Raw genomic sequence first — 24,119 nt, forward strand, 5'->3', positions numbered from 1 at the left:
TCCTACCATTACTTTCAGTTTTATTACGATCTGCTCGCACTTTCGCCTTCATCCATTATTCAGTGTCCTCAGGTGAGATACGGCTTTATCTAAGAATACATAACACTCTAGTGTCCTCTAGGAATTTATAATGTAATAGAAGCGATAAGAAACCCAGAGATGATATTAAATTTCCATAAATATCTAAAGGCATCTGTGATCAGCCTGATATCTATTTACTTTAGTTTTAACAAAAACACCTAATAGAGCCCTATTTGTCGTAGGCCACTGATAAATTGCTATTCCTAAGGACTGGTGTACCGTTCTGTACCTTATCACATTAGAATACAACAGCGCTATGTCAGTGCTGAAGTAAGTGTGGGACTGATGAAGTAGAACAACAACTTGAAGAAATATCTAATTGACACAATGGAAAATTTTGAACGAACTTTGTCTTTAAAAATCAATTAATAAAATCCTAATCGTTATTTAATTAAATTCTAATTGCTCTAACGGTTTATTAAATGAATGAATATAAATTTAAAATGAACTCAGTTTAAAAAATAAACCTTTAATAACTATGTATCGTTGTTAATGGATATTTCATAAAGGCTAAAGCGATTATTCAAATAGAATTTTAATTGCCTCATTTTAATATTTTTTATATGTTAGATACATACGTGAATACATCAACACGATCGTTGTTGAACGGGACACAACAAGGTGCACTGACCCACTGCTGGGCAAGGGTCTCTTCTCAGATCGAGATCAGTGAGAATAGTTTAAAACACTGCCCTAGGACCAAATTGGTAGACTTCACACGTGAACATTTGTGTAAAACTCTTATAAAATGCAGCTTGTTTTCACGATGTTTTTCAGTAGTTTAAAAGTGAAAAATTAATTTCTAATACGTACATAACAAAAAAAAAAACAGATTGAAATATCTTTGATTAGAACCTCGGACTCCTTGTTTAATACAACTAGTTTCGAAATAGGCTATTACGGTTTTTTCTGCTGCATAACCTAGTTTAATTAAAGTAAACATTGAGACGAATACGAAATAACAATTTTTGAAAATGCTTCCTTAAATACGCATCGCAAGCTTGTCACTAATAATTATTTGTTAATGAACAAAGAGTACTTAAACAAGAATAAGATAGAGTCAACATCAATTTATCAGAAGCAGGACTTTTACACAAAACCGGTCTAGATGTTATCGTGAAATAATTTTAGTGTTGTTTCGTCACAACAAACCAGAACAGCTTAACTGTTGTTCGACTACCGGTCTATACGAGAAATTGCCCGTAAGAATGTCAAGTACACGTTAACTATCGCCGGATAAATATCTTTTATGAAATACTAAGCCATTGGTATGCGACTGTACATTCGTTAAAATATGAATTATCAAATCGATTAGTTTTTTTTTCGTGACTCGTCGACGGACGAACAGTCAGAAGCTTTTTCACAAGCGGTTGTCCTCTTAGAATGAGAAGAATTAGGTCATAAACTACCACGCTGGTCTACAAATTGGTAGACTACACACACCTTTGAGATATTTTTTCAATATTTCTCCGGTATGCAGATTTCCTCACAATGTTTTCCTTCACCTTTAAAACAATAATGATAATTAATTTTAATATGAACATAACTTTAAAAAATCTGATATTTGAACTGCTAGCCAGTTTGGCCAGGGATTTGAACCTCAGACCCCTTGACTGAGACACCGTTACACAACCACTAGCCTATCACTCGGCTAAGCAGAAAGGAATGTGTTACCGTCGGTACCAGATCACAAAATGTTCTATCAGTAATATATACTGTACAAAGACGACTTGTTTATCGTTTGTTTTAATAAGATTTTTCTAGGAAATTGGAAAAAGAGATTCCATGCAAATATTTGCAGTTTTTGTTCGACATCAGCAATATAGGTCATGGTAGCTCTACTCATATTGCACTTTGATTGGTTCCGATTGCACGGTGATTGGTTCAGAACTTCTGACAAGTACGGTGGAGGTACAAAGAAATCATAGGCGAAGCTTTACATAACACATATTTGACTTATGTTATACCATAAACGTCTTGCATTACGATACTTGAACCGCAATTAACCCAAAAATAGCATGTAATCTTGAGTTAACATTCTAAACCGTACTAATTCTAAGTAAGATAACATTTTATTTTTACTTTTTATATTTTTGTGGCATACATCTCCATTATTTAAAAAATATATAAACACTATTATATATTTGAATTTCATCTCAATTAAAATAGAAATGCATGATTAAATCATATCCAGTATAACTCAACTCCATGAAAGTCGTAATTCAAACTGGCGAATATTTCTGTTAATAGAAAATCCGTCATTTTCAATTCCAGCCTTTTTGAACGAAATTATAAATAATGAAATCACGTAAGCATTCATACCATACAGACCAACACCATACGGGTATGATAATAATATAATCCGTTCAGAATCAATAGCCATGATGAATGCGTGCTAGTGAACAGACAGACAGGCTATAAATTACCTTCGGCGTTAATTTATGTGAGATATCGATAATATCTACGTTAAGGGTGAACTGATTTAATGGTTATAGTGCATTCATTCCTGCAGTTGGGTCCCAGTGCTGAGCAAAGCAACCGTTAGTTAGCTGAGCGTTAGCCGAGTGTGGTGGAACCCTTTGTAGTTCGAGTTCAGAGGCTTTGGTAGTTTCTACCACGCTGTAAGAATAATAAAGTACGCGTATTATCGCGAAAAAACCTTCACACAGTTTTTTTTTGGACAACGTTTTTATTTAACAACTTTTTGTACACAATAAAATCATACAATACAGAAGTCATAGAAATAAGGTACAAAGGATTAAGGTACTCTTTCTATAATCTTTCTTAGTTCATACAATTTCCACGTAATGTACTGTGTATTTGAAGGTGGTAGAACCCTTTATGGTTCGACTCCGGCGGCACCACCGCCACACCTTTTTGTACCTAATAACAGCAATGTTAGGCACTGATGTGTTCCGTTTTGAAGGGTGTGGTAAGGGAGACAGACTTTTCCGAGGCGTTCCGGCTTAGTCCTCAGGGATAGCAGCGCGTCTGTGACCAACCTCTAGGAATATCTAATCCTATCTGGGGTCGATTACAGATGTCCATGGGAGGCAGTAGCCACTTACCATCAGGTGGACTGCATGCTCGTCTGCTTCTTCTATGTTATAAAAAAAATGTGTAATAAAGGATATGTACCTACAACATATACAATAAAACGAGTGCACAGAACGGTCTGTATCTAGTGGTGCCTCTGGAGTCGAACCACAAAGCATTTTACCACATTCAGCTCAGAAAGCTACAACTATTCCACTGTAGCTATATTATATTAGATAAATTATTATTTAAGTGCACCCTGGAATAGCGTTATTCACTATTTGCCACTTAGGTACATTACGTAGCATAATCTATTAAGATATAACGTTGACATAACAAAACCATATAATTTGCACCGGCGGCTCGTGTCTAACCCGATTCGCCGTACAAAATAAACATTATCGTGTTTTCCTCACTTTCTACTAGTTTATTGTTAGCTTATGTAAGCCATTGTTTCCTTTAACTATCCGCTGTTTGGTTTATATTATAAACTGCTTTGTAAAACTATCAAAATCGCAGGTGATTTAGGTAGGTAGGTTTCTTACTATGAATAATATGAATATGACTAATAACCTATATTTGAACTTAATGATACGTACTTCGGCTTCCTACTATGAAAGTCCAGGGTACAAATCCCAGGCAAGCACTAATGATTTTCCAATGTCAAGAGTTAAGTTGAAATGTTCAATTGACGAAAGTAAACGTGATATAATTCATCACTGTAAGAAACTGTAACTATAAGAACTAATTAGTTTATGACATATAAGTAAGGGTATTCAGTTCTTAATGAAATAAAATTTCATATAAATATGTTTTTATGAGAGCCTTATTTAATACTCTGTCAAATAATTCAACCAGAGAAAAAAACACATTACAGTATTCTCGACATTTCGAAGTTTCAAGAGAATTCTGTAGAAAATTTCCAAGAAAAGAACTGGTCTGGGTTATCTTACTGAACTGATCCTGTAGGAGTAAGTTACGATCAGAATTTTCCATTATTTTGTAAAATTCTAACTTAAAAATTATATGCCAGTGTACAAAGGTGAAGGAACCCTGAATGGCGCCCAAGTTTATCTTTTCACGAAGTTTTTTCAGCGATTCAAGAGAACTTTCCGCAAGTACAATGCGTGACACCCTTCAAGAGACAAGAACCTTTGTTTGAATTAAAAAGGGTGGCTAAGGCTTCACTATTTACTTAGTGAAGAGAACTTAAGAATGTTTTGCAGTTCAGTGCTAGTTGAATTATTCTTAGTTTTGAAATATAAAGAACTTAGAATAGTTTATCTACTATCTTCACTAAATAAAGTAGTCCGCGCCAAACTGCTAGTCCGCTCTGAAGTTGTTGTGAGCTGGTGTAGTCATACAATTTGCTATAGTGACGCGATTGATTTCTATATTCAAAGCGGACTAGCTTAGCTTAGCTAAGCTAAGCTAGCTAGACTTTTACGCGGACTATACCTAATACGAGTGTTCACGTCCGGTTCGACCCGCGTTTAGAGTTTTGTTGTCCAATAACTTTTAATAAAAACTATAAATATAAATTCCCATAATAGACTTAAAACTCCGTCGAAAGACGGATTTTAATTCTGCGACAAAAAATGTATACCTACTCGTTTGCTATTTCATTTTATTAAACGAAATTTCCATTCCATACGTTGATAAAAATAGATCCTGAATCCAACATTGCTTCTGATTTTATTTTACGAAAAACATTAATTAACTTGTACAGCGCACGTAAATTATTTTCGTTTCATTGCACTGAGCCGACTGAAATAGATGTTTAAAACATAACGAATGAATATTATGATAATATTATTAAATACGATATGTTAGTTTAAACATCACGCATGAATGTTTGATAGTTTAAATTTAGAACTGTAATTTAACTGTTGATGACACATGACTGCGCTTTGTAAAGCTCTATACGCACCATCCGTATGACATCGTAACCGGAATAAAGATTTTTCATAATAATATTGTTCCAGTAATTGTTATAGGCAACATAGACCAATAAAACAAGTAAGTGACAAATCCATCTTTCTTATATATTTTTGTCGTAAATAATAAATTAACACGTAAGAAAAAATATTGTTAAATATTAATATGTCAATCAGAAGATCGAAGTTCGATTCTCATCGAGACTCATCGGCATGCAGTTCACCTGATGGTAAATGGCTATTGCCACCCATGGACATCTGTAATCAAGCCCTGATAAGATTAGATTCCTACCTGACATTGGTCATAGATGCGCCGCTAAGACCTGAGGACTAAGATGCACTGCCTCAAATAAATATGTCTCCCTTCGAACACAGCAGCGCTTAACACCGCTATTTTTTATAATATAGGAGAAGCAGACGAGCATGCAGTCCACCTTATGATAAGTGGCTACTGCCGCCCATGGACTTACCACACCCTTCAAACCAGAACACAGCAACGTTAGCACTGCTGTTATGAGGTTGAAAAAGGAGTCGAACCACGAAGGGTTCTACCGCCTTCAAACTATTACTTTTAGTAAGCACCACTATTTTATTAGGCAGACTGAAATCGAACCTTTAGTTGTATGTTTTGAGTAGGTGTCGTTTGGATACTTATGTTTGTATGCGCGATACCCACACCATACACATTCCTAGAATAGAATTAGAACAATAAAACTTTATTAAACTTATAAAATGTAGTTGCAAGTTAATAAAAGCGTGTAGATGCAGAAGTGGGTTGTGTGTAAGCAGCTTAAACAACAAACAGTTAATTGGAAAACTATACTGTGAAAATAATAGTTTTGCTGTACCGGCGAACAAAGTTACATTTTGAAACTGTTGAATAGTTTTGCACAGTTTTAGATGAAAATGCTTTGCAGGATCATACAAATACCTACTATGCAATATGCATGCATGTAATATGCAATTCAACATTTACTGTCATATAGCATGAATTTACACGTAATGCAGAGATTTTTAAAAGTATTTACAAAGTCAATATAGAACCCATGGTGAATTGTATTTTTTAGTTAGACCTATTTTGCCTTTTAACATCAATGGCACCCACTACTAAGCCCTAGTTTAAAGGGCGAGATAAAGCAGGGACGGCTAAATGACGTTTTTACTTATTCCTCGAACCTAGCAACGCATAAGGGACCGATTGAGACAGACGCTGCTTCGAGGACTCCGGGATCTCCAAAGGAACGCAACAGGAGCCCTTTAAGCATCTTGCCTTGTCGGACTCTACCATATTGAGTATATTTGAGTATAAAACTCGCACAAACCATCTGGTGTGTACGACGGTATGCGGCCACACATACCGCCGCTTATTTCCGGGCGGTTAGAGCTCCCACTCTTGCCGCCCGCAACCCCAGAAACCCCCTTTTAGTTGCCTCTTACGAGAGGTAAGGGATACCGTAGTCAGGAAGAAATTCACCTACAACAATCTTTACTCTACATCACTTAATATCAGAGGAGTTGCATGTCATTCCACTTCAATTTTCTTAAAACACGCATAATGACTCAGTAGCGCATCAACAACGGTAAAATTACACTACAATAAAGCACCACGTGTTTCCTTACACCGTGGCACCGTGTAACGACGGCTCATCATTCGCGCCCTTACATAATTCAATTGGTTTCCGCACTCGAATTGCCAGTGTTGTAATAAGCAACCTTACCGCGATGGTACAGACTCCATGCATCAGGTATTTGTGGGACAATCCTGACTGAAAAAAATCATCTTCGTATTTTTCGTAAATTAAAATACTGAGTTTATAAATACTTACAATAGACAGGTTTTCATATTCTATTAAACACCTAAGGATACGGATCTTAACAAATAAAACCGCTTTTTGAACTGGAATCTTTATATGACAAAGCTAAGAAAGGATTTTCGGGAACTCATCAATTGCGAAACTAGAAGGCAAAGAATAAGAGGGCAAAAAAGGAGACGTAAACTACTGCTACGATAATACTATTACTACGATCGACTATTAACTTAATGTTTTATCTTATTGATATGTTTTATACAATAAAATGGAAGTAACGAAGGTGCTTACAGTCCATCTGATGCTATGCGATCATTGCCACACATAGATATTTGTGTCTGATTTTATATCACATAGGTTCTTCCTGACGCCGATCACAAATGAATCGCCACATCTAAGGCTAAGATGATTATATCATATAAAAACATTCTAAATAGTGCCCTTATAATTCTATCCTGGAATATCCTAGATGATACAAGCGCATAGCCACCCTAGCGCGCATCATAAGCGAGAGCAAATTGTACCGCCAATTTGTGTTACCTTCCGCCTTCGCCACTCGTATAGAGTGATACATGTCGACACGAGTGAGTTATATGGACACAGAGATGGAGCTGAACAATGATCGTTGTTTAGACGAAATGAATGTTGTTTCGCTGTTTCTTCTCCATTGAGTACTTGAAACGGTGTGTCGAGCTTTGGTTTGATCAATATAATACCTGGTTTTATACTCTAATGGGTAAGTTTCATACTACATTTTTTTTTAGTATTTTTTTGCGTATGCCTGTTGAAATGGCTTTGGCTAGCTAAACCTTTCATCCCATCCATCTCATATTTTAAGGACGTAAAACTATTAGTAGTTCGACTCCGGTGGCACCAACGCCACACCTGTTTCTGCCTAAGAACAGCAGTTTTAAACGCTAGTTTATCCTATTTTTGTGATAACATACTACTTAATCCTCAAGAGCAGCAAGGCATGTATGGCCAACCTCAGGTAGAAATTTAACCTTATTTGGAGAGCTCAGAACCCACTTAACATCAGGTGGACTATATTCTCTTTTGTAACTTAATTATTTCGCGACTATTTTACAATTTACAAAAATTAGAAAACGAACAAAGTTTTATCGGGACCATTAGGATCATTCAATTTAAAACCTTAGGGATCAAAGTTAGCCAGCCCGAGGTCTTGTCCCAAGGGTTAAACGTCATAACATCTTGCATGTAGGTCATATTAATAAATTAAATCAGTCAAGCATGTATTACGAAAGTGGATAAGGTCTGTGAGTCTCAAAGGAGCAATATCATGGTAATGCGCGTTATTGCAAGAGGTCTGCTCGAGTTATTCAGTTCTTTTATAAGGAGTATAAAGGTATTGAATATGTATATCCAATTGAGTATAATAAAGTGACTGTGGCGATCATTTTCTGAGAATTCCTAACTAATATTATGAATGTGAATGTCAGTTTGTTTGTTTATTTGTTTAGCGCTCTCACGCCTTAACTGAAAACCCGATTACATGAAATGAAATGATGACACGTTGTCTGGGGTCCAGAAAAGAATATAGGATACTTTTCCTCCTGAAAAAAAGTACTGTTTCCAGGGGATGGAAAAAACCACTAATGACATAGCTTTAGGATAATGTTATCAATTTTTTGTATTGTCATTGACCTCTGACCACTAGCAAAGCCGCGGGTAAGAGTTAGTTAATAATATAGTAAGAAAAGGAGCTACTACCTGATGCGGTGACTACCACCCGTTAATATTTGGATTAGACTGGAAAAATAAGACAAACTTCAAAATATAGATCAAAGAAGCATTGTTGCTCCTAAACTATATTTAAGGGCTTTGATCCCTTTGTGATTCGCTATTTCAATAACTATTTTTGAATTTTCCTTTGGTTACCCAGACAAACACACATGGTGTTTCAACTTAGTCCACCGATCTCAGGTACAATTTAGATCTTATTAAAAGTAAATTACAGATGGTTAAGAACAGCAGTGACCTCTTACTATAATTTTGACTGCATCGATCGTTTACCACCAAAATAAAAACCAATATTGACAATAAGTTAACTAATCCTTCCTTACAAAAAAAACAATAATAAAATTTACTTAATGATTTTCCTACGCTTCTATTAGTTGGACCTGTATCTCCACAACTAAAGCCGAGCAAGGCTGTGTAACTAAATAAATAAACACAAGTAAACCACTTAACTCCTCTTTGGTCGCAATAATCGTTCCTCAAGCTATTGGCTATCTCAATGGAGATTTTATATCAATTTTATGGGTCCCCGTTTGTCAACCGCTAGTTATGTGACAGATTCCTGTCAGCCCACTGGCGCCAGTCCCCTGCTCGACCTGTTCAATATATCTACCCCGTACCTGATAATCTATGACTCATCCTGTCTCAGGAATACGAATGCGTATTGTATAAGTGTCCAGTGACTAAATAATAATCATTATTTATTATGTACGTGTGCGTGGAATAGGATAATGACTATTGAAAATAAATATTTTTGAAAATCACCAAGTTATTCCGCTTCTTGGTATTTTTTTTTAAAAAAATACTATCTTTTGGAAGTTTTACTTTATTTTCTACTTCTTCTTTACTAAGGCTTCGTGACCCCTTTATTGGGGCTTAGTGAACCCCTGGAGGGTTGCGGCCCACACTTTGAAAAAACACCGATGGTACATAAGCATCTGATTTACTTTTTTAATATTATATTCGTGATTAATTTTGTTACGTACAAGTAATCTATCTAAGTATCTTAATCAATAAACATCCTCGAACTACGCTTACACAACATATATGAACATACGAGAACAAATTAATAGCATGAACGAATGTAGAGATCTTTATTCGTTTAATTTATTCGCGCGCTTACTTTTATTTGCGCAATTATTCCCAACATAATCCAATTAATCGAACAAAATTCGATTTGCGAACCTATTAATCGGGTATTCGATTGAAAAAACTCGTTTCGCTGGATCGAAGGCTATTCTAGTGTACGCAGTTACCCTTATTACATCGTTACTTACTTAATGTTCTGAATAATAGGGTTTAGAATGGAATACTATGATTGTAAATGCTACAATATTTGGTTTTGGAGAGTTATTCGCATTGAGAAAGACATACCGGACCTTGTAAGGCGCCGCAAAGGGCCTACTGTTGCGATAAGGATCTGCATGGCACTGTTGAGGTTGTAGAATCGTTGTGTTAAGGGCGGGTACTCAAGATTGTACAATAAGCTAATATACAAGTTCCTCTGACAATGGTATAGCATTATGTATGAAATTCTGTATTTAGAAATGGATTGCCTAGCCAAGTTTATGTAAATAGATGTGAACCGATAAAAAAACAGGATTTTGATTATTTTGTCCAAATCTCCTCATCAGGATCGTCAGGATTAACGAAAATTAAAATTTACCTTGTGCAATCTTAGCGTGTTTTTTAAGTCATTAAACTATAATATTATTAAATATTAAGTTATGTAGCAAGTACTCCGCTTGTGTACACATACCCCTGTATGATTGGTCTGTGAGTACCTGCAACTATTACACAGTTAATGGCATCCTTAGGCCTTAAGTGGAAGTTCTAGATAGTTTCTGGTATTCTTTAATTGAGGCTCTTACGTCGCTCGTATGCGGCTAGAGAGGGTCCTTAAGCAAACTGTTACTATAACTGTTTAAGAAAATATTGATTGAAGAATTTATTATTGTTAAGTAAAGAAAAGAAAGAAAAATAAGTGCTTACATATTATGTTACTATCAGTATACAATTACATTTCACGTATAAGAAAAATTGAATTATGTGTTCAACATTATTTTTCAAGCATAATTTAGATTAAATATACTCGTAGATTAGGTACTTACCATACACAGCTTTCGCCTTTCCTTTGGTAGAACCTGAAACAGAAACAAACAAATTTAATTTAGTTATATTTTAGATATCTCCCAACTCATTTTGTCCTACCTACTCCAGATTTCAAATTAGTCAAGTAAAAGTTTGTTTTAAGTATATTGTTTGTTATTCTTATATTTATACGAATTTAATCATATTTTTTATTTTTCACTGTGCGGTTTCTGTCACTTTCAACATCGGTAAAAATCGTGCTTCGAAGGATTACGAAGACATACGGTAACTTCGATTCAAATCTTACCGAAAAGACAATGGAATTTCGCTTATAATATTATAGGTACATCATAGGCCATGCACGAATAAAAATTGTGATATTCCTCGACCCTGAAGCCTGTGTAGGTAACTGTTTTAAGTACAGTAGCACTACCATGAGTTTACAAAAGTATTACTCGCTAGCGACTGCGTAAAATAAATGTATGAAAAATTGTACAGCGCCTCTGGTGGTTACTCGTAGAACTAAAATCCGTAGTGGCGTAACTCGATACGTAAAAAACCTATCGAAATCAAATCGCTAGCGAATGTCATTATGATCTATTGCCATACAAATTCTTTCCCATGAGTCATTAATTTGACAGACGTTGTCAAGAAATACCGTAACGATAGTAGTTATGTTATTCACTAGCAAAATGACAATAGTTTTCTATTTACAATTTCTATAGTGGCGTTTCTATGCCAACTCATGGTAGTGCTACAGAATAAAGACCTAAATAAACACCTGACATATTCCAGGTATTTATAGTGAAACACAATTGGTGGTTCTAGTTGTCCCGGCGGGATACGCGGGTTCGCTAACAGTTCCCACGGGCGCTCTCGGTTGCTATTTGATAGGTTAATTTGCTACTGGTACAGTTGAAAGGTATTATTCAACAAGAACTAATTCTTTTTGCGGTTTATTTGTGGACCAACGCAACTTTAATACGCAAAAGTCCCTACTGGCATAAGGAGAGGGTTAACATTGGAAGGTTAACATTAAGATGTTTCATTATGTCAAGATTTTTATTCACTCTTAGACTAAGTAACTTATTAATGTAAAATGTTAAAGTAGGTACTACTAAATAATATATAACTCCATTTTCCATCACGTTTGCGATTATTTGTCCGAAAATCCTGTTTGACATACTTTTATTGTGTTTTAACTAAACAATGGCATCAATTATTTTCGATTTGTAACGGTAGACTAAGTAGACTTAATGGAAAACGGTTGTTTATATCCTGGTCTAAATATAAATAAAATATCAAAATTAATAATAATCACCGTCTACACTATCTTCTCTCACACTACATTAACACTCTACACACTTCTCTCAGATAGATTGATTATTTTTAATATGCGCTATGACATTTTACAGAGAACTCTCTGACATATGTCTCCTTATAGTGTTGACCTTCCGCGTATAAGTATAGTAATACAAGCTACACTAAATATAGGTTTAGAGAGGACGGCCACGACGGGGGGGTTTTAGTGCGGTAAAAGTCCCACATAATCCCGTGTCGCTCCCACGGCACCTTTGGAACACGGGTACCTTTTGAAGGTTTCCCCCTCGAGAAAAAAAAGGTTTAGAAAACTTTAAGGGTGGGTTGCATCATGTAACTTTAACATTTACAGAAGCCTAACCAGCCGTCAAATCCATGGTTAAAAAAATAATCGTTGCATCATTTTAGTTGATGTTGAAATTACGTCATAACTAATACCTAACTTTAACCACTCGATTTTGATCGAGTTAAAGTTAAAGTTACTGTGTTTGTCAACTTCCCTCTGTATCAATTTCGACTAAAAATTGTGGTGGCATCGACACAAATGAGGTTAATGACAAATCAATTGGTTCAACACAGAATTCTTACATTCCATCGCTACCGTCAAAGTTACTGTTATATTCAACTTTAACTCAAACTTTGACCGGGCTTTCAATGCCACCCACCCTAAGTTTTGTAACAATACAGTCAGATACATTGGTTTTATCAATTTGTATTGAAAATATAATTGACCAAATTCAAAATCTAACGTAATAATTTAAACGAATTGTCTCGATTAAATTCTTAACATACTGTTTTACGTGACATTTAACAACAGTGAAATAAATTCCGAGCCGGAGTAGATAAAGTACAAAACCTAGCGAAATCTATTGCAATCTGTTATCAGAGCTAACATTACAGGGTCGCAACTGAACGGGGGCCTGCTGGAATATGCAACTGTGTCAAAACAAATGCTTTGTGGTCATTATTAGGCAATCTTTAATGGCATTTGTGTATTTATTGACGGCGCTAACCGGGGCGTTAAGTACAGCCCAAGGTGCAAAATTTAGCGGAATCGATAAATTTAAAACCGAATTCTTGTCTTAATGAGAATGTTTAATTTAACTTAAGTTTTTTAGATAAAATCTTACATCATGATTGATTTCTGGAAAATAGTTCGAATTCGGAAGACTTTTTGTAGTTTAAACAAAACATTCTGTAAATAAGGCAACATAGTGGGGTAGGACAACATAGTAATAACTTTGTGAAAAATAAATTTTATTTATGGACTTCATCTATTGAAATATATGGATGTAAAATTTATTTTTATTCTAGAACAAACGTTATTAGTTAAAACGCACATCACATAAACAGAATAACCGTTCTTTGAAATAAATAATTTCAATTAAAAGTGGATAATTAGAATTTATTCAAAAAAGGTTATACATAATACAACACTAGTATCCCGTGTCAACTGACAATTTCTTGTCTTGGAAGGTTTAAATTTTATCATATCTTTTACTTTAACTTTTGAGATGTGGGTTATGGGCTTAAGACAGAAAGTTCGGCATGCCACAAGGCTATTACCTACTGTTTTGGTCGTGTTGTAGATGTAAATTGCGTGTCATACAACAATTGCTGTTCACAGTAACAAAAACTATAGTCCATCTGGACTATAGTTTTTTTTTTTTTTTTTATAATATAAGAGTAGCAGACGAGCATGCAGTCCACCTGATGGTAAGTGGCTACTGCCGCCCATGGACATTTGTAATCAACCCCAGATAGGATTAGATATTCCTACCTGAGGTCGGCCACAGATGCGCCGCTACCCCTGAGGACTAAGCTGGAACGCCTCGGAAAAGTCTGTCTCCCTTACCACACCCTTCAAACCGGAACACAGCAGCGCTTAACACTGCTGTTATTAGGTAGAAATAGGTGTGGCGGTGGTGCCGCCGGAGTCGAACCACAAAGGGTTCTACCACCTTCAATAGTATAGCTGTTGTTACCTACTTGGTGGTATTTAATCTATATTTAGTCATAATTATATTTTCAAATTTACTACTTGAAATATATATTATTTTGATGTAGTAAGGTCCTCCTTATTATTGCTCTACAGCTAGGTCTGGGTCCCTTTTTGGATACAAAATTATATAATAGGAGAGCATAATTTAAAGAATTTATCATTTAAAGATTTTATAGCGAACCCTTTAAGAAGTAGTTTTATGATGTTTTTTCCTCTTTAAAATATTTTTTTATGCAAAAGCGACTAACATGTAGCTCATCTGAACTTAAGAGATCGGTACCTTCCATAGTTATCCGTAATCAAGTCCCTCGTGGTTCTCGGTAATTATATAGACCAGAAATCCCACCTAATATTTATTTATTAAAAAGTAGGTATGCTCCTAAACACCTTTATGTCTCGAATGCTATATCATCGAGCAGTTTTTTATTATTTTAAAAGACGATACGTATATCCATGGACATATAGATATACAGAATTTATCTCTACCTATTTTTATATAGACTACTTATTTTTACGATGAACGTCATAAAAAGTAAGCTTATACTTTAATACATTATATCTCGACTTGACCCAGCCTAATAGTCGGTCAGTCATTCTCATTTGTGGTGACTGCGGTCAGAATATGAACGCGCTTCGAGAGATCTAAAATATCTTTATAACATCTCATTGTGTCCGATATAGGGTTGTCAACGATCTCATATATATTTTTTAATATGTTTTAACATTAATATGATATTCATATTTCACAACTTCAAATATTTATAATTATTCGATTTTTATCTACCACTGCCGACCACAGATATTTGTAATCAACCCAAGATGGAATTTGAATCGTAATTAAGGACGCTGCTACCTCTAAAAACTTGTTGTTTGTGACGTCATGTCACTTACAACACCTTTGAAACCAAAACATCAGCTCTTAATACCACAATTGAAAGGCAGAATAGATGTGGTAGTAACGTTGTCATGGCTGTACCATATAGCATGAGCATAAAGCATGATTCCCAATATCAATGGCGTAGTCGAGATCGAAAAAGGTTGAATAGTCTCCGAATTTTTCCCACCTTATGCTAAGGGGCGTTGAATTCTACCTTCAAACAAGCGAAGGGCCAATCATTACTGTAACCTTATACCTATTAACACAGCAATATTACATGACGTGTCCCAACGTCATGTCATGTAATATTGCTGCGGTAAACATGCGTGAAATTCAATGCATGGATAATTGGTTAGTCCGAGCCATATATTATTTATGCTTATTTTCGATGATGTAATGATAGTGACCTTTAGTAAAAAAAATCATTATACTTTTAACCGCCTGTCAAGTCTCCATATGGACTTTAACAATAACTTATTGTACATAAAAGAAATATGATAGACATTACTAGAAAGGTTATAAACGTTAATAGTTAAGAATGGTTAACATTTTCAACTTTATTCGTAACCCATTGCAATGTTTATGCGATGTTGCCTTGATTTGTATCAAGGGTACACTTTCTTTGATTGGACGACCCGCGTGGCTGAGCAACCACATCAGTGGGACGCGCAGAGGGTCCCGGATTAGATCCCCGGCCAGGTAGATATCTAAATGATGAATTTAGATTTATGTTTTTTGATCTGTGTGTTTGTGTATTTGTTTTGTGTGTAGAAAGTTGTCTTTTTTATCCCCAAATTCAACTCCCACACTCATTTTGAATAGGTCCATAAAAGGTTTCCTTTGAATAGTAAGTAGTAGTCATGAGTACATGCAGATAAAAGTGTGCATTTAATAAATAATTAAGTAAATTTTTCTAAATGCTGTATATTTTCCTCATGATTACTTAGTATTACATAAAGGTCTGAAATTGGTTATTTGTATAATGAGACACACATTTACATAATTATTTTTATTATATCTATTAATTTTACTATATACAATTTTTATATCAAAGCTAATATTAAATTAGATTACACGCAATATTATTACCAACCGTATCTAAAACTAGCGAGCATTACTTCTACTTCGTATGGAAGACAGTCAGATAAACAATTCAATTCCATTTATTTATATAAATAACGACCGTGCTTGCCTCTGAAGAACAATGCAACTGTATGCAAAAGAAACGCCCACAAAGCCTACATCTGCATCGTTTATCGATCGCACATCTCTCCCTATCTCATACCTCCATCATAAATTGATATAACTTTTCGCTAAAAGATTGCAATCATGTTATTAATAAATAAACTTTCAAGCCCGCCTTTTAACCAACAACTCTTATTCATTTTAGTTCCTTTGCACAATAAAGAGCCAGTTATAATATGTTCTGTCCGCGATATCATGCATAATGCGGTCCCATAATAATACATCGCCGCTTCTTGTACTGCAATTTAGAGAAAAAATACTTCAAAGTAATTTGTGTCAACCGTGCTGAAATATAAAGGCAATTACGGAAAAAATCTAGGCCCATCGCGGCTCGCTTCGTAGTTCGTACTGGCTTGGTAGTATCGGCAAAATGATGCTCGAGCTCGCCAATTTGAGTGCGGTGGGAAATAGACGTTGTATTGCAGTCTTAAGGTGCATATGCGGTGTTTTGTGGGTAAATGCAAGGTTGTCACGTGGTCGCATAGCGCACGAGACATGTCCCAAGACATTACACGATCGCGCGAAAAGGAAAAAAACAGAAATGGCTCAGGCACGGTCCTTTACAAGCTACATGTCGACGCGGACGCATAACGCATCGATTGACGCACGTCCCGTACTAAACTGCGCTCTACTTGGCGTACATAGAGTTGGTATTCGACAGTTGAGTGGATGAGTTATTGCAAGGTATTGCATAAAATAATTTTATTACTATGCACGGTTATTATCCTAGGTTGGAGCTATTTTCGGACGTGATGGGGAACAACAATGACCTCTAATGGCGTCGGCTTGGGGCCATTATCTCGCGATATAACGATATTTTTAGCGGCGAAATAAAACAGCGTTCGTAGGACGCTCCGATGTCTGGATTGTTGTCATCAATCATTGCGAAAGAGGCTTTTATTCGTCAGAATGGTAATAGCAAGGCATATGCTTACTTAAATCATGTGGTATCGGACTTGACAGGTAGTTTCTTACCTTGGTTCTAAAAAATTCATTTAAAAAAAATTGGAGGTTCAAACGAGAGTCGAGCAACCGGTCCATCTGATGGTTTGTAGTGACTACCGCCTATGGTTATCTGTAACTAATTCCACATAGAACAAAGGGTCTACCTGGAGCCAACCACAGATACATTGCCACTCCTGAGGACTAAGATAGATGCCTCATAGGTAAGTCAATCAGTTAGTTAATATGTATGTGTTATACAATTGCAGTTATAGTTCAAGATCAGATAAATGTATTCTATATATACATACGTTGTTACTATGTACAATTACAGCCAAGATAAATGCATAATATAATGCAATAGTACTCACAGTGCACCGATGACCTCACGAAGCCGTACGAAGCAAGGAAACCTCGTGGATTCAATTGTATTACAGCTAATGACGCCAATCACACACGGATACGTGAGCCGTGCAAAACGAATTTAATTACAACAGAAATAATGTAATTCGCAACAGGAATAAATATATACCTATTTGAGTATTTGTAAAGCAATAATTTGCATTTTTGTTTAAGAATTTGTTCGTTCATCAAATGTTATTCACTGCTAAAGATGAATGTTTTCAAAAATTGACTAATTACTTATTAATACAAGTGATTAAAGCCTTGAGCCACTATTTTCGGCACTAAAAGTGTGAATTTTTACTAGAAATCTCGAGTTTATTGATTTCTTTTCAATATTTTCCTACACTTTTGGTCAGTGGAATTATTTGTTTTATTATTTCTACTAATCTCTACTTTGAAAAATCCGAAGTTAGTACCGAAATTAGTTAGTAGGATTCGAAATCGCTGTCCCTGTAGTCCCGGGACTAGAATAGGGCTACGGTATCCCCTGCCTGTCGTAAGAGGCGACTAAAAAGGGGGCTTCAGGGGTTTCGGGCGGCAAGATTGGGAGGTCGAGCCGTCCAGCAAGCAACTCCGGGAAGGACGGCAGTATGTGTGGTCGCATACTGTCATAAAGACCAGACGGTGTGGTGAGTCCTGAAGCTCACGACGTGTTCAGAGGATTCCGGTTGTGTTCCGTAGGAGACCCCGGAGTCCTCTTGGCAACGCTGAGCACGGCCATCAGGGGGGTTTTAGTGCGGTAAGAATCCCACATAACTCGTTGTCGCTCCCACGACACTGAGTACCTTTTGAAGGTTTCCCCTAGTAAACAAAACAAAAAAAAGGATTCGAAACCGCCTCACCAGTCTGAAAAACTTAAATTCATTTAAGAGTAAATACACTTGTGTACCACAAATGCATTAATTGTATGTTTAGGTTCACGTACTGCTGTAATTGCAAATAACTAAGCGTTATTTTCAAATTTATTTTCAGAATGCATCCTAACTTTCATTCCGGACATCACTCCGAGAGAACCTTTTACGGGCTTCACACAATAGCTGAGGCCTTATTCTACTATGATATTTGTTTTATTTTTATTTTTATAGACTCTACAGGGAAAAGATGAGTGAACTTTTATTACGAAAGTACAATCATAAAAAATAGTCAATGATGAACTGGCTTTGTAATTTCATTAGAACGTACACCAAATATCTTCAAACACAACTTAATTATTCCCATCAGTTGAGGAGTTACATATTTGACTCCGAGCCACATTATCAGACCCTTAATAATAGTCAATGATAAACTGGTTTTGCAATTTCATTAGAACCTACACCAAATATCATCAAACAAAACTCAATTATACCCATCGGTTGAGGAGTTACATATTTTGTCTCCAGAACTCACTCTGATCCTCATTATATTTAAATGAGACCAACTTGTAACAATTGAACACACACGAAATTAAAGGCATTAAAATAGGTTCATAAACGGCGAAGTTATGACTGTTTTATTTACATGGGTGGAGGAGTTCCCCCCATTTTCTCCAGAACCCATCAACGGATCCTAACCATATTTAAATGGGACCAACATCCAGCTCGTCCCTATAGAATAAATTGAAATCGGTCCACTAACGGCGAAGTAATTCGTGTACATACATAGAAAAAAAAAAAAAAAAGATACCGGCCCAATTGATAACCACCTCCTTTTTGAAGTCGGTTAATCAAATTTCAAATTTTTACGTAACACTTTAGCAACACACATAAATATAGGTATTAACTTATATTCTGCGATTTTTTCAATATTTCTTCGAGATTTTAATAAGGGATTATCGTATAATTTTGTTGTTTACCAAGTCTCTTAACTATTAAGTTAAGATTAAAACTACTTCGCAACAATCCGCTACAAATATGTATGATGGTATATATTTTAAACCATGCAGTATGTACCACCCTCCCTCCCTCAAAGGATGCATGCAGATGCAAAAATTAAAAATATACACCACCATACATACCACCACCAACACGTGTTTCGCTCCAAAACGGAGCATCATCAGGGTAAGTTGACTCTACGACGGTCGACCGTCATCCGCATCCTTTGAGGGAGGGAGGGTGGTACATACTGCATGGTTTAAAATATATACCATCATACATATTTGTAGCGGATTGTTGCGAAGTAAAGAAAGAAAGAAAGAAAGAAAGAAAGAAAATACTTTATTCAAGCATATTGCAACACACAGTACAATTGCAAATAGACAAAATAATTAAAAAAAAGCACGGTTATAAAACTAGTTACTAAAAATAAGACAATATGTATAAGTATATAAATAAGAAAGAATCCTTATAAAAATGTAAGAGTAAAAAAAAATAACAATAATAAAAATACAATACATAACTAAACTTCTATGTGCTGCAACAAACGTGAAAGGGGACAAACTCAGCGAATGCCATGAGCAGGTAGACTGCGTCTTGGCTCTGATTTTCAGTTAGCCCCGTGGCGTAATGTTGATCGGACGGCTGTCCGCGTGCTTGCTAATGGTGCCGTATTAACACGATTTACTGTGTATTTCCGACACGTGAGACACTCAGGTATCGCGGTAAGTACCTCCATTTTATTATTAACGGTAAATTTTAAATTTGTGTGTAACGAAAAATTATACAAGGCGTCATGGAACACTACCTATCATTATTTCCAGGAAACAAATCGAGCCAGATGTACTCGTACCTTAATAAGTACCTTAATACGTACCTTAATAAGTAGTTTTAATCTTAACTTAATAGCATGGATTTCCGCAAAGTAACGCCTGATACAATTAACTATCTCTTAACTAATCATGTTCTGGGAGTAAGTGTGTTAATATATTTACCAACTGTAGAATATTTTGGTCTGTTTCGATTCAATTTTCTTTAAGTAAAGTAATGCTAAGGTCATTTTTAGCAAATCAACAAATGCAGTATAGAATATATATATAGAAAAAACTATGTCTACACCATTTACCACACATCACAGCATGGTTAGTAGAATGGGGCCTCCATGCGCCGTATAATTGCATTTCCTTGCAGCGCGACGCGATGCATTAGATATGCACGGCATAAATGATTCCCTTTGTGCTTTCCACGGTATATTTAGCTTGCTTTTAGGACAATTTGGCTATTGTTCACCTATTTTTGACGAAATAGCGTCAGTTGAGATTTTGATATGCATCTCCAAAATGGTAGAATAACTAGACTAATATTGAAGCATCTATTGGTGTACGTTCATTACGTGTTAAAATAAGATGTCAGCATCTTCTGTGCTGTTCTTTTATGCTATAGTTTTTAATATGGTATCATATCGTTTATAATAAGTTTTACGTACCTAGGGTTACCATAGAATCGTTGGGTTTGGAAACAACGTTAGTGTTAATAGTTGTATACAAATCTTCGTACTTAGATTTGGTAAACCTTATCGCACTTTATCAATCATATATTAAGGGTCCCAGACGAAATAAAAGATGACATCTACCTATATTATCCAAATTAAGACAGTCCGGGCGAATCTAGAAGAATTTAAAACTGATTAGAAGTAACTTATTTGTTATAAGTGTCAACACTGGTCACTTATAAATTATATTATTGGTACTGGTATGGTATTGGTATTTTGGACATAAATTGTAGTGGCCAATGACTGTTCTTCGAACTCCTTGTTCATTCATTACCTGGTCCATTTAAAACAACTTACTGATTATGTATAGTTATTCAAGCCAATTACTCGACTACAATCGCATTTATATACAAATTGCAAGAATCGTAACGATCTTAATTAACTCGTCAAAATGGTTAACCTTTAAGGCAAAGATAACCAACAAAAAACTTGTAAAACCTAACAATCCGTCATTAAATGGACTAATGATACAGTACAGATAAAGCTCCGTTCACACATGCAGACACATACTTGGCAGACTCGAAAAAGTACATCATTTACCCGTGGTATAGCCCTGGTATAGTCGGTCGACTTCGGAGATATCACCGCCTCACTTTTGCCTAATATCAATATAGCTGATCAGCATGTAGTCCAACTGATGGAAAGTGGCCAATATCAACAATTGACTCTTGTGATCAACCTCAGAAAGGATTGGAGCCCTTCTTTAGGTCGGCCAGATCCGTCGATCTCTAAGGACTGAATTGGATTACCGTATCTAAATTCTCTTTCTTACCTCACGGCGCTAGCGGCTCTGGAATCGAACCACGAAATGTAATACAATCTTCAAAATTATAATAACGTGGCGTCTCCTACATACTGTCTGTCTGTCAATGTGAATAGAGCTTAACCCGTCAATACTCTACATCTGAGCAACAAAGCCTACAATCAGTTGAAAAAGTTGAATGGCTTGTAACGAGGATTATCGACGAGCAAAAAGACTCCACGTACTGACACTTGGGAGGGGCTCAATACATCTATCAACTAGCATTTGTGAAGGCATACATGCCCATTTCCCAATGCTCATGGCTTTATACTTGCGCGCTTGTAACTCGAAAACCAGAGATCCTATTTATGTGATTACCTTTTTAGTATAAAAAACTTGTATATACTGTAACTCATTAGCTAGCAGGTATATTATTAGCTGCAAAAATTTTTTTGCGTACACCACGCAACGCTGGTAGTCTGACAAGAGGAATTATGGGCAAAGGTACTCGTACCTAGAATTGCATTATTCCAGTAGAATAAACATTTCTTGTATTTAACACGACACGTTACAACTATAATTTCCTTACGCAATTCTATCATTTACTTACGCTCTAAGATTCCTCTTATTTCTTTGACTTTTTAAACGCAGCCGATCAAGTGATGATTAATATGAAGAATCCCTTAACTTTATGTTTATTTTATTTAATCTGCCAAGAGTAATTGTTTGTTTCTTGTTGCGGGAGAAAAGTGACACTGCTTAAGTTGATAAATTCTGAGAAGAGACCCTCAATTGTAGGTTTCATATCACCTACAATGTATTCAACAATATCAATAGTTTTTTTACATATGGACATTGGACGTATACATCTAGATACAGATCACAAATATACAGAAGCAGATTTCTGTCTATACAGAATCGAATGTCATTCTACCCAACTGTGGAGAGTAATGTTTTTCCAACGTATATATGTGTAACTGTATGTGTGTCTTATTCACTGGTACGTGGATGGTTTTTAACATAGTATGAAATGTCGTTAGTTTCGTCTAAACTGTGGGAGTGATAGAGTATAGTAAAACTATAAAGTAAAGTAAAGCTGTCGATTTTTTTGTTTTTATAATAATTCTCTAGCTTATGAAATAGAGGTAGCCACGTGAACTTTAAAGGATAATATGCAAGCACCTAATAATCAAACATACATTGACGCAAGCACGCACACAAACATGCAAACACGCACGCGCGCAATCACACACGCACGCACACTCACACACGCACACAAAAATAGATATGGCAGTGTACCTTAGTAGTATATTTTCTCATATCCATGCATTCGTCCAGCAAATATGTGGTCCATACAGTTACAAAGGAGTCTTAATCACCGCGCATTCCACGTCATTCCCTGGAGCGCAGTATCAGACGGATGCGGGCGCGTACAACACGCTATACTGACCCTTACTGTCTACAGTATACAGCCAATTTTAGATCAAAATCCGGTAACACGTAACACGGTTAGCGGGCATAGATGCAATTGTGAGTGGACAGCAGATATGCAAGGTACGATAAATGTGAGCTTTCCAAAGGTTTATTTATTATTGGATGATTTATTTTATAATTAAAATGACAAACAAGTTGCGGGTTGTTTTGTTTCATGTGGAGAAGGGATTGACGAGGGATCTGATGATATGCACGTTCTTTAAGTGTTTTATAGATATAGGTATTTTATACATACTTTTATAGCTCAGGCCTCGTTTTTGTCCGCTTCTGTATTTGAGGATACAACTGATAACTCATAGCTTCTTTTTATTTAAAGATTCAATGTGTTTCCTCCTATTCTTACTTTAGCATTTAAATAATATGATGTAAACTTCTGACAGCGATAATGTGTTTATTTATATTATACTAGCTGACCCGGCAAACGTTATGATGCCATATAAATAAAAAAATGTTAAGGGTGAACATCCATTATCACTTAGGGGTCTGAAAAATAGATAGTAGCCGATTTTCAGACCTACTGAATATGCATATAAAATTTGGTGAAAATCGGTAAAGCCGTTTCGGAGAAGTAACATTGTGACACGAGAATTTTATAAATAAGATATTTGTTAAAATAGCAAGAGGTTATTTAAGTACGTAAGCCGCGTTAACGCAGAGGATCGGGATTTGAGGTCTGTTCAATCAGCCATCTAAATCTTAAAATCAGGTTTCAGTTTTGGATCTCGACATATTTATTCATTTATGAAATTATGTAAATGAAAATAATTTTCGGAATACAGTGTATTTTTTATGGCTTTATCGTAAACTCTTAGTTAAGTTAACTATTAACAACTTTAATACGAAACTATTATGTAAACAAAATTATTAAATGTCCTAAATCGCAACATCACAATTTTCTTAGTCATATCAAAACTAATTCGAACCATATACCTAGTAGACTCTGCTAACTCTACGGTAGAGTACGTAACTAGCGGATGCT

At 35.7% G+C, this 24,119-nt stretch overlaps 1 protein-coding gene across 6 annotated transcripts in view; it reads right to left on the reverse strand.

Annotated features, from left to right (window-relative positions):
* Positions 1 to 24,119, reverse strand: part of LOC140751664 (SH3 and multiple ankyrin repeat domains protein 3) — a 274,179-nt gene that overhangs the window by 196,243 nt on the left and 53,817 nt on the right. For 5 of the 6 annotated variants that reach the window (XM_073085643.1, XM_073085645.1, XM_073085648.1 and 2 more), the window contains one exon: positions 10,732 to 10,764. The gene's annotated coding sequence lies outside the window, so the exon portion shown is untranslated. The remainder of the gene's footprint in view (positions 1 to 10,731; positions 10,765 to 24,119) is intronic. The other variant, XM_073085644.1, reaches the window with a different exon arrangement.

Source organism: Epargyreus clarus, unplaced genomic scaffold, assembly GCF_041222505.1.
Source record: "Epargyreus clarus isolate Ecla_fem2 unplaced genomic scaffold, WU_Ecla_fem_2.2 ptg000023l, whole genome shotgun sequence".
Taxonomy (NCBI): Eukaryota; Metazoa; Arthropoda; class Insecta; order Lepidoptera; family Hesperiidae; genus Epargyreus; species Epargyreus clarus.